General features: G+C 40.0%; 1 protein-coding gene and 1 non-coding gene across 5 annotated transcripts in view; one reads left to right on the top strand and one right to left on the bottom strand.

Moving 5' to 3' along the window:
* Nucleotides 1-18,654, top strand: part of FAM222B (family with sequence similarity 222 member B) — a 71,085-nt gene that overhangs the window by 16,464 nt on the left and 35,967 nt on the right. For 2 of the 4 annotated variants that reach the window (XM_037162825.2, XM_037162824.2), the window contains exon 1: nucleotides 11,842-11,992. The exons of the other annotated variants lie outside the window; for them this stretch is intronic. The gene's annotated coding sequence lies outside the window, so the exon portion shown is untranslated. Of the gene's footprint in view, nucleotides 1-11,841; nucleotides 11,993-18,654 lie in introns of those variants that run through there. 4 annotated transcript variants of the gene reach the window in all.
* On the bottom strand, nucleotides 1,500-1,606 carry LOC119062084 (U6 spliceosomal RNA). Its single transcript, XR_005084916.2, has one exon. It is a non-coding gene; the product is annotated as a U6 spliceosomal RNA (small nuclear RNA).

Raw genomic sequence — 18,654 nt, 5'->3', positions numbered from 1 at the left:
TGACTGGGAATTGAACTGGCAACCCTTTGGCTCACAGGTCAGTGCTCAATCCACTTAGCCATACCAGCCAGGGCTGTAAGAAAGGTGATATCTTTTTATAAACATAGTTCAGGATTTGGGAAAAGATATTCCTGCCCCCATTTTTAGAATGTAACAATTATAGAACCACAATGAAACAGTTTTTTATTAGAATACTCCCAAAAGATTCTTTTAATATCACTTTGGGCACGTGCCTGAGTTGCTGGCCAGGTCCTGATCAGCGGCATATGAGAGGCAACCATTTGCTGTTTCTCTCCTTCTCTTTCTCCCTCTCTTCCCTTCTATCTAAAAATAATATAAATAAAACCTTAAAAAAGGAAATAATATCACTTTGAAGGATTGGAAACACTAGAGTTTTTAGCATCTTGGCCTTTTTGTTCTTCATTATGCTAGTTACGGTGTATGGTGGAGGTGATTTATTATCTTTATTTGAAGCATCATAGCCAATCAATAGAACCACTTACAAAAAAGCATAGAAAAAGCCTTTTAATTTATTTCAGGTGACACCAAATGGATGCTGAGGTGACGGCTGCAGTTAGACTTTGAGGAGGAACATGGTACCCTTTCAGGCAAAGTTAGCACTTCTCGTTGCATACTTGAGGCTAAGTATAGAATGAGTAATATCATGTACTTAGAAAATGCTTTAAATTTTAATCTGATGAACTAAATTTTCCTCAGCTTCTAAAGTGGCATTAACAATAGAGGAAAATTGGCCCTGGATGATGCGGCTCAGTGGATTGAGTGCCAGCCTGAGAACCAAAGGGTCACCAGTTCGATTCCTAGTCAGAGCACATGCCTGGGTTGTGGGCCAGGTCACCAGTAGGAGGTGCACGAGAAGCAGCCACACACTGATATTTCTCTCCCTCAATTCCCCTCTGTCTAAAAATAAATAAGTAAATAAATAATATAAAAAACAACAACAGAGGGAAATTGGGATATGGTTCTTTTGATGTCTAAAACCAATAGGGGAAAACTGGAATGGGTAAGCAACAGTCTGCTGACATGCTCAGAAGTTTCACTTGGCTGACAGGTCAGTTACAATCTTGTATGTTGCTTTTTCAATAGACACCTGTGTATTACTAACTTTAGAACAAAGTGACATGGGGTTTTTAGCTTTACATAGGTTGGAATTGAATCTTTTTTTTCTGGAATTTAAGTTCTCCCACGATCCATTATCTGTTTGTATCAAGGACCAAAAGGCTTAGGTTTCTTTTCCTCTGTGATGGGAAGACTACTTGCTTTTGTAGCACCCAGACATTATTTGCTTTACTTTTGCATTTGGTGATAAAGGAATCCTTGAATGGCCTGCTTCCACAGCAGAGATAGTTGAGTAAACTTACTTTTTTGGAAGTGCTTCACTTCTGTGGTTGTATTTAGACTTTGTTACTTGTTTCCATTATCTGCCATCATGTTCATTGTAGACTGAGGTATCAGCTTCAGCTGTTTTATTTTCATAGGTAAAGTTTCATTTTATTTACACACACACACTTTTCATCTTTGCAAAGAGGACATGCTAATCTTCTCTGTATCATCTTAATTTTAGTATATGTGCTGCCGAAGTGAGCAATAATTTTATTTTGGGTTGGCCAAAGAGTCTGTTATGTTTTTTCTGTATGATGGCTCTAGGAGTACTTAGTTCTCTTCAATTTAATTCAAAATAATTTTGTTAGATTGTATTGTAACAGCTGTCATATCGGCATGCATTAAAAAATAAACCTTACAAGGGACTTCCGCCAAGGTGGAGGCGTAGGTGGAAACACTTTGCTTCCTCGCACAACCAAATCTAAAAACAACAAAGTTTTAATAACAATAAACACAACCAAATCACAGAAAATCGAACAATGCGGAGTCCAAAACAACAAACCACTCAGCAAACCGGTGAGAGGGGTGAAGCCAGCAGCTGAGCAGGTCGGGCAAAAATGATCCCTGACCCGGGCAGCGCGCAGGCAGTGAGGGCACGGATCCCAGGTACGGGTAGCTACGGGCAGACCCAGGGAAGGCGTGGCACAGCTGGCTGTCTGAGGTCGCATGTTTGCGCACAGATAAACCAGTGAAGAGACGAGCATTGAGACAGACCTCGCAGGCCCTGGCTCAGGGTGGTGGTCTCCCACATTTGCACTCAGATAAACAGGCAGGGGCAAGCGGTGAGGCAGACCAGGCAAGCGGAGAGGACCGCCATTGCTCCCTCTCTGATCCCGCCCCCACATACAGCATCACAAACCAGCGACCTTGGCGGCCCCGCCCTGGTGAACACCTAAGGTTCCGCTCCTCATACTTAACGGGCACAAACAGACCAAAAATGGCTCAAGAAGATCTCAAAGCCCCAGAGCCCATAACTCTAAGTGATCAAGAAATAGCCAACATATCAGATGCACAGTTCAAAACGCTGGTGATCAGGATGCTCACAGAACTGGTTGATTTTAGTCACAAATTAGAGGAACATATGAAGGCTAAACTAATTGAAATGAATGGTAATGCACAGGAAACCAATAGTAATGGAAAGGAAACTGAGACTCAAATCAAGGGAGCAGACCAGAAGGAAGGAAAAAATGACCAAACAGAAAAGAATGAAGAAACAAGAATTCAAAAAAATGAGGAGAGGCTTAGGAACCTTCAGGACATCTTTAAATGCTCCAACAGCCGAATTATAGGGGTACCAGAAGGGGAAGAGGAACAGTCATGAGTGGAAACCTTATTTGAACAAATAATAAAGGAGAACTTCCCCATTCTGGCAAAGGCAATAGACTTCCAGGAAATCCAGGAAGCTCAGAGAGTCCCAAAGAAGTTGGACCCAAGAAGGAACACACCAAGGCACATCATCATTACATTAGCCAAGATTAAAATGAAGGAGAGAATCCTAGAAGCAGCAAGAGCTAAGGGGACAGTCACCTACAAAGGAGTTCCCATCAGACTGTCAGCTGATTTCTCCAAAGAGACCTTACAGGCAAGAAAGGGCTGGAAAGAGGTATTCCAAGTCCTGAAAACCAAAGACCTACAACCAAAAATTGCTCTATCCAGCAAAGCTTTCATTAAAAAATGGAAGGACAGTTAAAGTGCTTCTCAGATAAGACCAAATTCAAGTTCATCATCACCAAGCCCTTATTATATGAAATGTTAAAGGGACTTATCTAAGAAAAAGAAGATAAAAAAGATGAACAGTGAAAGGACAGCAAACTCACAGTTATCAACAACCACACCTAAAACAAAAGCAAATTAAGAGGACAGCTAGATCAGGAGTGAACCATAGAAATGAAGATCATGTGGAGGGTTAGCAACAGGGTAGTGGGAGAGGGAGAAGGGGGGAGAAGGTACAGAAAATAAGTAGCATAGACAGTAGATAGAAAATAGATGGGGGGCAAGAATAGCATGGGAAATATAGAATCTAAAGAACTTGAGACACGTGTTCATGAACTAAAGAGGGGGAATGGTGGGGGAGGGGTATGCAGGGTGGAGGGGAATGAGAGGGCAAAATAGAACAAATGTAGTGGCATAATCAAAATTAGAAAAAATTAAAAATTTTTAAAAAAGGAAATAATAAGCCTTACCAAACTGGTGAATTTTTGTATAGCCATTTTAATGTTGAAAATGGAAGAAAACATGCAACGTTTTCAGCATATTCAGTGCAATTGACAAAATAGTAAGATATTTAAAGTGTACAACATGATTTTAGGCACCCTTATCTATTTTTGTTTTGTTCATTAGTAGCCAGGTTTCTCTGGAAGCTTTTTCTGGAAGTTGTCATTATTGTCAAGTGAAAAATACCTGTAGGACTGTATAGAGAAAGCACGTTCCACCACTTCCTAACAATGTGGACTATATGTAATATTTGACCTTATGTATTTTTCTTTAATCCTTACCCAAGGGTACATTTAGTGATATTAGAAAGGAAAGGTGGGAGAGGGAAAGAGAGGGAGAGAGAGAAATACTGACAGTGAAACATCCATGTGAGAGAGAAACATCAGTGGTTTGTCTCCTGTACCTATATGCCCTGGCCTAGGATCAAGCCTGCAACACAGGCAGGTACTTGGACAAGGAATCAAACACCCAACCTTTTGGTTTGTGAATCGATCGATGCTGAACACACTGAGCCATACCAGTTAGGGCATTTGTCCTTTTTTTATTGCCTTGTAGAATTTCTTTGTATTTTGTGGCCATCAACTCTTTTTCATAAATGTTGCAGATATTCTTTAGGGCTATGAATAAGAAGTGAGAAAGCAAATAATTGTCAAATGCTTATCGAAGATGGTATTTGTATAAAATGTTTGCCTTGGTTATCTGAGCAGTGGTAAGCTTCTTTTGTTTCCCTCCTTCCAAAGATGCATAGAAAAGCTCCTTCTGTTTGAAGTAAAGTGTTGGCTCTGTATTGGTTATAATTTGCTTTTTCCGGCTGGCAGAGCCTCCTTTTTGTTTCTGTCTTCTGACAGATTATAGGATTGTGGGGAAACAGCGTCCAGGGCTTTTTCAGGAACTGTGCCATTTATCTACAGAAGCCATTGGCTTTGGCACTAGAAGAGAATTGGCTCTGCATTTAAAGATGCCAGATCATGCTCAATTCACAAGTTTGCTGTCTCATTTTGTGTATGTGTATGTGTGTGAAACTTTTTTAGGACGTCGGCTTTTATTTCTACCATGTGCTACCCCATTGGTATGAGAAATCAACAACTCATTCCTTCTTTCCAACTCTCCACACCCAACACCCACAATTCAAGCATCTCAAACTATAGCAAATAACACAAACAATCATTTGAGGATTAGGGAAAAAGACACCACACAAATGTTTCCATTGCCCTTGTGGTGACTTGGAGCTTTAATTCTAGTTTATCAGTTAAAGTCTTAGTCTTTTCTATGTAGACTAGAAATACTTAGGTATGGAAATGATTTGCCAACTAACATGTCTCTTTACAGAGGCTTTTCAAAGGCAAGAGTGAAAGCTAATCGCCAGAGTACTCTCTTTCTTAACTTGGAAACTTAATTTGGATAATGCAGAGTACATTTAGGAAAGTTCTGTGTATTCATTTACCCTCAACACATTCTTTTCAGATGGTTGTAGCATAGTTTATCCTGATTTCAAGAATTGTAAGCAGTTTTAACTCCATTTGTGTGCTACCCTCCATGCTTTTTAAACTGTGTGCAATTGATTTTGAATCCTAACCAACTACATATTTTAGCAAATCTTCCACACTCATTAGGGCCTTATGCTTCTATTTTCCATAGATAACTGTTTAAAGATAGCTTCAAGGTATAGGTTATTTTCATTTAGATTAAGTCAGGGAAGATTGTTAATAGAATAAGTTAGTTTGGATAAGCTGGTATGTGTAGTATGAATTATGTGGACAGGAATTTTTCTCCTTCTGCCAGAAATGCTTCTTTTCTTTTTTCTGCCCAAAATTCAGTCTTGCAAAAGTTGGGGCTTGGTTCTCATGTGCTTTCTTTGTTGTAGTTTACCTTCAAGAAAATTTTTGATTGATTTTAGAGAGAGAAAGAAACATTGATTTGTTGTTCCACTCATCCATGCATTCATTGGTTGCCTCTTCTATGTGCCCAAACCAGAGATAAAACCTGCCACCTTGGCATTTCAGGAGGATACTTTAAGTAACTAAGCTACCCTGCCAGGGCTTTTTTTCTTTTCTTTTTTAACTGGTGTGTTCCCTCTCACTAGACTGAGTGCCTTAAAGTCAGGGACTATAGCTTTTTTTTTTTTTGTCTCTGGGTCTAGTAGAATTCCTGATATATAGGAATGCAATAAATATGAGGTGATGTGGGTGAATGAATGAACAGAACTCTCAAATATACAGTAAATAGATTTTATACTTCCCTCTAGTGTCTGAAAGAGAAAGTGCAGCCAGTTTAAAAAAAAAAGATACCTGGCTGCATTGAAATAATAGTTCAAAGCATTACCTTTTTTACATTTTTTGCTTTTAAAAAGATATTATTTATTTACTTTTGGAGAGAGGAGAAGGGAGGGAGAAAGAATGGAAGAGAAAGCCCTGGCTGGTGTAGCTCAGTGGATTGAGCGGGGACTGTTTGGGTCACCGGTTCAATTTCCAGTCAGGGCACATGCCTGGATTGCAGGCCGGTTCCCCAGTGAGGGCCACATGAAAGGCATCCATACATTGATGTTTCTCTCTCTCTCTTTCTCCCTCCCTTCCCCTCTCTTGAAAATAAATAAAACAAAACCTTAAAAAAGAATTTTAAAAAAAGAAAGGGAGAGAAACATCAACATGTGAGAGAGACACAGATTGGTTGCCTCTCGCATACCCCCTGACCAGGAATCATGCCGGTGACTTTTTGGTTTGCAGGCTAGGGCTCAAACCCCACCAGCCAGGGCATTGCCTTTTTTTTTTTTTAACTTTAACAATTATTTTTTCAGACCTTCTGTTCTCTGTAAGTCTAGTGAATAATAAGGTTTCTTATTAAAGTTTGTGTTCTGTCTCATGGGTATTTGAATTCTGTAAAATGTCACATAGCAGGTCTTTAAGGAGGAAATGCCTTTTTATTTTTTAAAAAGATTTAAAAGGCTTATTTATTTTTAGAGAGGAAGGAAGGGAGGGAGAGAGAGGAAAGAAACATCGATGTTAGAGGGAAACATTGATTGCTTCTCAGAGCAGACTCACAACCCAGATATGTTCCTTGACCTGAAATAGAATCAGTGACTTTTGCTTTGCGGGAGGATGCCATTAGTCAGGGAATATTTTTTATTTTATTTTTAAATTTTATTTATTTTTAGAGGGGAAGAGAAGGAAAGAGTAAGAGAAACATCAGTGTGTGATTGATTCTCACATGCCCCCTACCGGGGACCTGGCTGGCAACCCAGGCATGTGCTCTGACTGGAATCTAACCGTCAACCCTTTGGTTCTCAGGCGGGCGCTCAATCCACTGATCAACACCAGCCAGGGCTGTTTTTTACTTTTTAAAAGATCAAATACCCCACCCTGGTCAGGTGGCTCAATTAGAGCATTGTCCAGTAGACCAAAGGGTTTTGGGTTTGGTCTTCAGTCAGGGCACATACTTAGGCTGCACCCTCGAACCCTGGTCAGGGTGCATACAGGAGGCAACCTACCGATGTTTTTCTCTCACTTTGATGTTTCTCTTTCCCTCTCTCTCTTTCTCTCTCTGCCCTTTTTGTTCTCTCTCTAAAATCAATCAACATATCCCTGGCTGAGGATAATAATAATAATAATAAGACGATGTAGTAGTAGTAGTAGTAGTAGTAGTAGTAGTAGTAGTAGTAGTAAAAAGTCAAATAAAATAAATATTAAAAATAACTCCACTCTCTACCCCTCCTATCCTTTTTTTTCCCCTTTTTTATTGAATTTATTGGGGGTGAGATTGCCTCTTTCTCTGTGGTAACAACTGCTGCTGACCAGTTGGGGGTATATATATATATAGACATCAGATATTTTGTTGGACCCTATAGACATATATATTCATACATGCTTAAAAACAGATGTGAGCCCTGGCCGGCTAGCTCAGTCGGTTAGAGCATCGTATTAATACCCCAACTTTGAAGGTTTCATCTTCATTCAGGGCATGTATAAGAATGAACCAATGAATGCATAAGTGGAACAACAAATTTATATTTCTCTCTCTCTTCTCCCACTCCATTCCTCTCTTTAGAAATCTGTAAATAAAAATTTAGAAAGTGGATGTGATTATTTTATAATACAATCTGAAACTTGGTATTTTAAATTTTTTTATTGAGATGAAATATACTTCCAGAAAAAATGTACATACATAAATGGATAGCTCAATGAATTTTTTGCAAATTGAACTACGTAGGTACAATAACTAGTCTCCAGATCAAGAAACATTACCAAAAAGTCCACAACACGTTACCCTTTTGGAGCCCCTCTTATAAATTTGACCGTGATGCTGCTGAAGCACAGAGTGGCCAAGTACTTACTAGTGGCAGAGTAGGAGCTTCATTATCTGTTCTATCTTGAAAAATAAATTAGGAAGTTATTAATGATTTCAGCTTTGGTGGCTATTAATGAGAACTTGGGTCATTTAAGTGATTTGGACCATTCTTTTGTTATAAAGTTTACCAGGGTAATTATTTATTGAGAACTATTACTATGCATGCCTTACTGTACAAAATTGGGACAAGAGAAGAATAAAGGCAAACATAATACTAGCTCTGAGTTATAGTCTAACTTAGGAAGACAAATTACATTAGACAAATAATTAAGTACCAAGCTGTATAGTAGTGATTCAAAAAAAGGATTCATTGCTGACAGCATCAAAGAAGGCTGCTCCACAGGGGAGGTGGAATTTAAGCTGGACCTTGAAGAATGGGTAGGATTTGAATGGAATGGTGATAACTTCACAAGTCATGGCAAGAAAGTAGAAATGGATGAACATGATACGCAGATAATGAGCAAGCAGAACAGCCTCTCTGGTGTGGGGAAAAATTGCTGAGGAAAGGTAGGGAGTTAAGTTTGATGACATTTGCCAGTGCCAGGTTATAGACCATATATAACAGCCACGGAGTGGAAACTTGGCTGGACGACGGAGGTACCATCAAGGCATAATATGGCTTAGTGGATAGGAGTATTAGATTTGGAGCCAAAAAACTCAAGTTCTCATACCGACTTTTCCACTTACCAGCTGTGTGACCTAGAGCAGATAATTCAACCTCTCTGGACCTTGGTTTCTTTATCTGTAAAATGGGGGGAATTTCTATTTTATAGGTTTATTATGGTGATAAAATAATAAACTGTGTGTGTGTTGACACAGGGCTTTGTACCTAGTTAATGTGCAATAAATTGAACTGTTTTTGTAGTTCTTAAGAGCAATGGATGAAAGCAGTGGTATGTCGAATAACAAAGACTGGAAATAAGTTATAGTTGCCCCCACAGACATATGGTAAGGATCTCTTTTAGGGTAGTGGTAGTAATATAGAAAGAGTACATTTGAGGGACATGAAAAGAAATTGGACTTAAATTCCTGTTCAGAAGGAAATGTTTTGGGTGTTCTTGTGATCTTTTCTTTTAAAAATCTTTATTTATTGATTGGAGAGAGAGAAAAGAGTTGTTTTGTTGTTCCCCTTATGTATGCATTCATTGGTTAATTCTTGTATGTGCTCTGACCTAGGAAACAGCTTCCAACCTTGGCATATCTGAACAACACTCGTACCAACTGAGCTACTAGGCCAGAGCTGTGATTTTTTTTTTCTTAAGCAGTTGTAATTCCTCTGTGGTTTCTTGGATGGTATAGATACTTTTGGCAAGATATATTTGACTTTTTAATTTCAGTTAAGGTATTTGAAAACCCTTAAGAGATTCTAATTTATATTTCAAAAGAGGATATTTGAAGTTTTGTCTGAATTATCCAGTTGTCAACAACATTTGTTACAGTAATGGCAAAACAAGTATGTTTGTTTAATTTTTATTTATTGATTTTTAGAGACAGGAGGGGAGGGATGGGGAGAAACATCAATTTGTTTTTCCACTTATTTATGCATTCATTTTTATGTGCCCTAACTTGGAATTGAACCCCCAACCTTGGTGTATCAGGATGATGCTCCAACCACCTGAGCTACTAAACTAGAGCTCTTGTTTGTTTTTGATGTCTTGGAGAATTGACACATGAGTGATCCTGGAGGATTTTAATCCTTAAAGAAAAAAATATCTTTATCAAGAAGGCTAGAGTTTGAGGGAAAGTACTGCCTCAGAGGTTTCCTTAGCTGTGGTCACATTGCTCAGTTAGTTAGAACGTCATCCTGATATGGCAAGGTTGAGGTTCCAGGTTCCATTACTGGTCAGGGCACATACAACAATCAACCAATGAATGCATAAATAAGTGGAACAACAAATGGCTGTCTCTCTCTCAAATCTGTAGACAAAAAATATTAAAGCAAAAGTTTTCCATAGACATCAGGAATAAGCTATTTTGAACAGTATTGTTGCCCTGACCAGTGTGGCTCTGTTGGTTGGGCATCATCTTTCAAAGTGAAAGGGCTCTCATTCAGTTCTTTGTCAGTGCACATGTTTAGGTTGCTGGTTGGTCTGATCCTGTCAGGGCGATTATAAGAAGCAACTTGTTGATGTTTTTCTCTTTATCTTTCTCCCTCCCTTCTCCTCTCTAGTAATAAATAAAATCTTTAAAAAACAAACAAACAGTAGCTTCTTGTAGTATTATTTAGTTATTTTAATATGGAAATAACTAATATGGAAAATGCCAGGGGATTGCTAAGTGATGTGGAGGAGAGTTGTAACTGCTTTGTGCTCTTGAGAATTTTTATTTTAGGTCAGTAGAAGATGGGAAGGAACTGGACACACCTGCTAGCTGAACTGGCAGACTTTTGTGGGCAGAATTTAAAATAAAAAAATTTTCACATTTGGTTCTCTTCATGTAGACCCTGATAAAAGCTAGCCTGTGAGACACCAATGAAGTTCCTCAATAAATCTTAAACCAGAGTCTTTTAATTTGCTTAGAAAAATGAGCTGGTTTTAAAATGGGTATGTTTTCACTCCTTTTTCATCTTCAAGAAGACAGAGGTTTATATATATATGAAATGTTCTAAGCTTCATATAAGAAAGGTCTATTTAAGTTTAAAGTATTTTGTAGTAGTGTTTTAATTATAGTAGCACTTGGGGGGGAACTAAGAGGTATTGTAGTGTGATTTAGATATGTAATATTAGTTGCCAGAATTCTGTGGGCAAAAATGACATTGTGGGTAATAGCTTGCCTTCCCTCAGCCCCTTTTACTTTTTTCTTAAGTGAGCCCCACTGCGCCTAAGCAAATATCCTACAGTCCTTAGCATATTACATCTCAGCAGTGTTATGCCCCTAATGTTGGCATTAGTAATTGAAGTGTTGATGCAACCTGCCAGTTTTATGCCTTGGCATGGCAGTTGCAGAGAGTTTTTCTATTAGGTGTATGGCTTGAACAAGACTTAAGATGTTTGCTTCCTGCTTTTACTGAAACCTGCTAAGGAAGTGGTTAGCATGGGTTTAATTGGATGTAGTTGTCTTGTGTCTGAGCTGGGCTGGAGCTATGTGTGTGTTCTGGTGTTCTTTTTTGCTTATGATTTAATGTATTCCCTCTCTTCCCACCACCAACTTCCAGGTACATACCTTCCCAATAAGCCCGCCCCCCTCCCCATCCCTTAATTTCTACAACAGGAGAAGCAGGAGTTTCAGACAGGGTGGGTAGATGTATGCAGCTGATCATCATGCAAACCTAAATCTATTCACGGTTATGAAGTAGTGGAGTTGATTACTCTGAGAAAAGAAGGGCGAGGCATAGAGGCCTGGGGAGCATCTTTTTACTGTTGAGTGTTTCCCAGTGACAATTGGAGGTCCGAGGTAGTCTGGGAGGTACTGCCTTAAATGAGGGTCTCTTTTAGTATCCAGGCGGAGGGTGGGCGGGGGAGTGGAAAAAGGGGTGCGGTATCACCTGGTCCAGCTATGGGATACTAGGCTCCCGGCTTTGGAGTGGGGATCTAGAGAGATGGGGGCAGCTCTAACAAAGAGGAGCCGCGCTGGGGCCGGGGCCGCGGGTAACTGGCCTATCCCCGGCGGCTGACCTCCCAGTGGGCCTCCCCAGTTGGCTGCTTGGCGAGTCGCTCTGCTGGCTTCCTGGCTCGCCATTGGCTTGAGGACAGGAGGGGGAACTCGGAGGGCCGGGACGGAGTTGAGGGGGCGGGGCTGGCTTCCGGCGGCGAAGGGGAGCTAGCGGCAGCCGGCTGGGGGAGGGGGTGTCGGCGCACCGCAGAGTGCTGCGCTCTGAGAGCCTGGCACCCGGACCAGCCGCCTCTCCCCCGGAGCAGACGCCTCCCCTCGCCTGCCCCCCCCCCCCCCCCCCACCGCCAGGACCTCTAGAAGCCCCTTCTCTTTCATTCTCTTGGGGCGGGGCAAGGAGAGTTGAGCTGCCCCTGGCGGGCGGGGCGGAGTCCGGAGCCCCACCGAGCGCTGCGGAGCGAACCTCACCTCTCTTCCAGGGCTCAAGGTGTGTGTGTGCTTTTTCTAACGTTACCCTGACTTCTGCCGACTTAACCTTGAGGGGAATGGAATGTGAAGTAAGAGCTCCACATCCTGTCAGTTTATTTTGATTTTCTAATTCTACCTACCCTTCATTCTTCTTTCCCTCCTTCATCTCACCCCTGCAGCAGGGTAAGGAGATTCAGGACTCATCTCTTTTTACTGATGCGTCGATGTCGGTCGCGTAGTGAAATAATAGAAGAAAAGAGGAGCCCTTTCTTATTGGCATCTGACGCAGTAAACTGCAAAAAAGGGGGGAAAAGGCTAGGAATAGGTTTTTGGAACTGTTCTACATTTTGTCCATTAAAACTGCCTTCACCGTTTTCCCTCTCGGGACTGCCTTAATCAGCAAAAACTATCTGAAAAGGAAGAAGGTGCTAGTGGAAGGAGGGCGAGCCCCCTGGCTAAAGGAAATCCTGCTAGTTGTTAGCGATTAACTCCACTAAAGTCTCTTCCCGAGTACATTTTCAGCGGTTTTGTGTAGGACCAAGCCCTGCTGTAGAATCCTAGCTAGAGCGAGCAAACTTACCTTGCTGTTACTGAAACTTAAAAGTCTTAATCTGTTTTTTCCACTGGTCTGTTTCTTATATCCATAGGTTTTTCAGAGGAATTAGTTTTTGGTCGTCAAAAACCAAAACCAAACTTTAAAAAGTATCCAGATGAATTTTAATTCGTTTATTTTTTTTAACCCCAGCTTGCAACTTTATGAATTTGAGTGGCAGTAGCATTACAATTTGAATTCTGTTTTTCTGTTTTGAGTTCCTTTGCTTCTATAACTTTCTGGTTCCTTCTTTCTGAAGGACACATAGCTATCTTCAGCAAAAGTCAGTAACCTCTTTATAGGTTTTTAATGGAGAGGAAAGTTATCAGCTGATAGGAAACCCCAAATTTATAATAGAAACAAGGGGTTGTGTGCGCGTATGTGTTGCACCTATGTTTGTGTTGAGTGGCATTTTCATGGCAAACTTTTAAAAATTTGTGTTGTATTTTATTATTTAAAAAAAAATATTTATGGGCTCTTTATTCAGATGGCTGGCAATCTGAAAACACAGTGGGTTTTTACCCTAACAGACCATCTTAAATTCTGTTTTCAACCAACCTCTTTTGTAAGGATAAGAAAAGTATAGGTAAGGGGATTGGAATTTAGGGGAAAGTTAATCAGATAAAAAAGCTGCCACATTCTTTCATCTGTGCCCTGGACGGTGGTCTTTATCAGTGTCCTGGGTAGTGGATGTCTCACCCTGGAGTACAAGGGCTCAGATGCCATCTTGATTGCTTGAGACCTCCTGAGGTCTCACAAAGGTGGGACTGCTTATGATCTCCTGGAGTCAAAGTGGGTCATACCTTCAGTTCTTGAAACAACGACAGAGAGTGCCAAAGGCGCAGAGTCCCTGGAATAGGAAACTGGAAAAGCCAGTGTTCATGCTGCCTGTCACCTACCAGATCAAACAAGCAGAGACAGGGATTGAATCGTTATGGGCTCTTTATTCAGATGGTCAGTGATCTGAGAAGACGGTGGGTTTGTACCCTAAGAGACCATCTTAAATTCCATTTTCAGCCAACCCTTTTTATGAGAAGAAAAGTGCAGGGAGGGGATTGGAATTCAGGGGAGAAGTTAATCAGATAAAAAGCTGCAGCATTCTTTCATCTCTCTGTATTTTATTGTTTATGCTATTACAGTTGTCTTCTCTTTTTCCTCCTTTGCCCACTTTCACTCAGCGCCACCCCCCTTTCCCTCGTGGTAAACTTGTTTTAACTGGGCATTTTACCAAAGATGTTTGGACCAGATTTATGTTAATGTTGATTAGCTAGAATGCCGGAAGGGATAAACATTAATTTTGGGGCAACACTTTAGTTTAAAAAAATGTTTGGAAAGTCTAATTGGCTTTATTAAGCAATTCATGAATTGGGCTGCATCCTAGCTAGCAACTAGAAGGGCATTCCTGGGTAAATATTAATTGAAGTAATTGAGAGTTCATTCTTGAAATCCAGGCTCAGTTTCCAGAGATTGTTTTAACTGGAGTTCAGTGTTGACAGAATTGGTATGCCGGAGCTGTTTTACAGTTTTAGCTGAATTAGTGGGGGTTTTTTTTCCCCCCAAAACTTTGGTTCTCAACAACACTTTCATGCTCACACAGTATTTCTTTCTCTTTTTTTTTTTTTTTTTTAAGATTTTATTTATTTATCTTTAGAGGGGAAGGGAAGGAGAGAGGGAGAGAAACATCAATGTATGGTTGCCTTTCGCACATCCCCTGCTGGGAACTGACCTGCAGGGAACCGGCCTTCAACCCACAGGCATGTGCCCTGACTGGGAATCGAACCGCCAGTCCTGCACTCAGTCCACTGAGCTACACCAGCCAGGGCGAATCAGTGTTGGTTTTTTTTTCTTTGCATTGATTTATTGTCTCTCTCACCAATAAGGAGTGGTTTGGGGTGAAAGCAAGTATTATAAAGAATAGGGACGATGAAACGGGACCACCTCAGTTGTGGAAACTTGTTAGGGATCAGAAAACTTAATATACTTTTTTTAATTCTTAAGTAGACAGTGTAGAATTGTGCAAAAAAGTAGATTCACAGGAAACCTTTCTTGGGTTTGGTGTTTTTATTTCATTACCCATTTATTCGTTGAGACTCCATGAATAATGTTTAAATTGAAAGGCAAAGAGGATTTCTTACCCAGAGGTTACTGATAGTGAACTATTAAAAATCACTGATTGAAGCTTTGACAGTTAACCTAGTACAAAATGAAATGTATTTTGGATAAGCTATAGCAAGCCAAGGGAGTGACAGAAAAAAACACATATTAAAGCATATACCACCAGTTTATCTTGCTTTTACCAGAAAACAAGTTGTCTTCCTATTTGATATCCCAGGTGGTTTTTTCTTTGTCTACCCATGGATGAGCAGTTAGTACAGCTTTATAAAGTTATATTACACTTTGCTCACTTAATTTTTTAATATTTCTGTTGTCTTGACTGATTTTTGTAATCAGTATTTTTTATGGTACAGTGATTTCCCCAAAGAACTTTCCCCAGGAGACAAAAGGCTATATATAGAACTAATCATAGGTATATCTATCTACACTGGTCTCCAAATATCATTTAAGGGAGATGGAAATCCTTAGATTTAGTCCCCTGTTTTCTTAAACATGAAACTATGACTTATGAGCAGACATGGTGCTACTGTGAGGATAAAGTAGCTGATTTAATTTTCTTAGCAGTCTGTTTTTATTGATTCTGCTCATTTTTGTGAAACACAGCTTTGAGTGTGTTAAGGAAAAGGGCCCTATGTTTTCCTAAAGGGAGACTCAAGCTCAATCCCCCATTCACATAAGATGTATAAAATGATCCCCTTGAGAAGGTGAAGGCAAGATTGAGTCCTTGGCTTTGTTTTGAGTCTCATAATAATAAGCTTGAGTGTTGTCATGTTTGGAATTGGGTAAAGCTTACTCAAGGTGAAAACATATTAGAGGCAAAAAGACCTGAGAATGTTGCTTATAAGAGGTTTATTTGGAGGAGATGAATGCATTCATACGGAGATGCACTGGTGGTAGATTTTAGCTTTTCAGCTTAGTCAGATGTCTGAGACAATATTTTGTGTGTGTTTAAGCATAACCCCCGTCCCAGGGGTTGACTCTTGGCAGCTGAATCTTTTGAGGAAGTTGTTTGCTGTGAGTCTGAATCCAGAGGGTAGAGGACTTGGTGGAGTCTGTTATCTGTTTATGACCCAGATAAGGACTTGGAGTTGGTTGCTGGTGAATTACTGAACTCTTCCTAATGAATGGTTGCTAGGCAAAGTGCATCTCAATCAGTTTAATCCTCAATAGTTTACAGGTCTGCTGCTGCTGATGGCCAGAGCTGCCTTAATGATACTGCCCTTTAAGAATCCTTTCAGATGTGCATGTGTGTTATGTTGCTCAGTGGCTGGGGGAAAAAAAGGACTGGACAATTTAGGGAGATCACTTCATCCATCTACTTACCTTTTGGTAACCTGGATCAGCATTATCATTAACATTTCTCCTGCATCAAGTGGTGATGGTGGGGGTAGCTTTCCAATATTAAGACACCACTCTGTTTGATTACCTTTGGTTTTGTAACTAGTAAGGTTGTGAACGAACACATTCATTGTTAGTTGGAAACAGGCCAGTGATAAAACTGCCCTTGGGCCTGGATGGATAGAAAAATAGGACAGAGTAAACAATTGGGGGCATAAATAATGAATCTTCCAGCTGAGCCTTGGGAGAGTGAAGGAGATAATCCTTAGAGCTGTTCAATCTGTCAGTGAAAGGGAGGGTCCACTGAATTAATTACCCTCACTGTGTTTGATACTGCACTTATTATGGGATTGTTAGAGCTATTCAAAACACAATTGTTTTTTAGATACAGGCTTTTAACCCATCTTTTTGTTTATTTTGCTGGGTTTTTTAAAAAGATTTTATTTATTTTCAGAGGGAAGGGAGGGAGAAAGAGTGGGAGAGAAATAGTGATGTGAGAAAGAAATATCTATCATGCTCCTGACTAGGGACCAAACCCACAATTCAGGCATGTGCCCTGACTAGGAATCGAACCCGTGGCCCCTTGGGCTATGGGACAATGCTTCAACTGAGCCAAAGCAGGCAGGGCCAGATCTTAGATTTTTAAAAAGATTTTATTTATTTATCTTTAGAGGGGAAGGGAAGGAGAGAAGGAGGGAGATATCAATGAATGGTTGCCTCTTGTGGGTCCCCTGCTGGAAACTGGCCTGCAACCCAGGCATGTAACCTCACTGGGAATTGAACCACAATCTTTTGGTTTGCAGGCCTGCGCTCAGTCCACTGAGCTACATCAGCCAGGGCTCAGATCTTAGAATTTTTATTAGAGATTTCATTATTTGTAAATACATATGGGAGTGAAATTTTAAAAAGAGAAAGCCTAATCCCAGTTTAAAGGAATTCTTTGGTATCTTGAATACCTAGTATACTCTGAAAGTAAATGTGGGGTTATAGGGTATAATAATGTAACAACTCCGAAGGTTAAGATAAGAGTTTCTTCAGCCCAACAGTCATTTCCAGTGTTAATGTAAATATTTTTACTTTTGGATTAGTTTTTATCCAATTAATTAAATAAACAGTCTCTTAGTGGTCTCAGCTTTTCTTTGAGGTAGGAAATACCAGTGCCCCAAGAATGTCTAAATAACTTAGACAATGATTTGATAGTGAGGTCACACTCAGAGCCAAAGACTCTAAATCCTTTCCTTCTCTGAATTTCTGATTTTTTTTTTCAAGAATTCCTTTCAGGATCCCTATTTGTGAAATGATTTAAAAATGTTCTCTTTATACCTTGAGCTGCTGTTTTTATTTTTCTAGTGGGAAGGGAACCCAAAGACCAAGATGCCATTATTAGTCAAGAGAGGGAGGAAAGTTCAGGATGAGGTGTAGGAGGAATACAAGATAGAGATGTAAAGGAAAGGCCAAGTTGAAATTTTATTATATTTGGTACTGATGGATCCCAGGGAGGGAGTGTTGGACTATACAGATCAAATTTAGTCAAGGACTAGTTTGTTAAATTTCAGCCTAGCTGAAAATGGCAGAGGGCATCTTTACCAGCAAATGTGCAGAACTCTAATTAAGGGTTCATTCCTGATCAGAAAATATAGTCCATTCTTGATTATTCATGCAGAAGGGAAAACAGGCAAAGTATAGGTAAAAGGTAAAGTTACTCCTAGGCCACATTTTTACACACTAGCTTTAACTTCCTCTACTTTTTTAAAAAAAGATTTTACTCATTTATCTCTAGAGGGGAAGGGAAGGAGAGAGGGAGAGAAATATCAATGTATGGTTGCTTCTTGTTTGTCCCCCGCTAAGAACTGGCCTACAACCCAGGCATGTGCCCTGACTGGGAATCGAACTTCAATCCTTTGGTTCTCAGGCATGTGCTCAGTCCGCTGAGCTACACCAACCAGGGTTAACTTCCTCTACTTTTTAACTGGGATTTTCTAGCTGAACAAACTGATTAGAAATGTTTTCTTTGGTCATTCCAGAGATTAGTAAGCAAGATAGCCATGTGATTGGGTTGTATTAGTTTCTTAATAATCAAAAGTATTATAACTCAGTGTTAGATCTAGAAAAGTTCAGTTTAGTATCCTCGAGACAGTTTTATTTAATATTTTATTCCTCGATGTTTGTTACCTAATTATACTGGGTTCCTGTGGATAATTGAGATCTCCCAAGGAAATCATAAATAAACTAGTTCTTGAGACTGGTATATCTTCTTTGTCGGCATCTTCTGGCTCCACAGTATATGCAAATCATTCATCATGTGGGTGAGCTGTGCCAAGCCAAAGAACTGTTACCCAAGCAAACCCCTCTTCTAACGCTGGGCTGTATGTACTCTAATGATGAGGGCTGTTGGCCAAAATGACATCTGTTTAGAAGTCAGATTGAGATTAAAGAAGTACTGCAAGTTATAAATTCAAAGCTGAGGATTTCTTTTAAGTGCTGTTTAGTGGGAAAATGTTAATGTGCTTTTCTCTTTTTAGTGGAAGAGCTGCTGAATATTACAACAATTTTATTTAAACTTTTTTTATTGTCGTTCAATTACAGTTGTCCCTGTTTCTCCCCCCTCCTCTACCCACTCCCCACCTCCCACATTC

The sequence above is a fragment of the Artibeus jamaicensis genome, unplaced genomic scaffold, assembly GCF_021234435.1.
Source record: "Artibeus jamaicensis isolate MK-2021 breed Jamaican fruit bat unplaced genomic scaffold, CSHL_Jam_final contig_2790, whole genome shotgun sequence".
Taxonomy (NCBI): Eukaryota; Metazoa; Chordata; class Mammalia; order Chiroptera; family Phyllostomidae; genus Artibeus; species Artibeus jamaicensis.
This window is presented reverse-complemented; position numbering and strand designations above follow the sequence as displayed.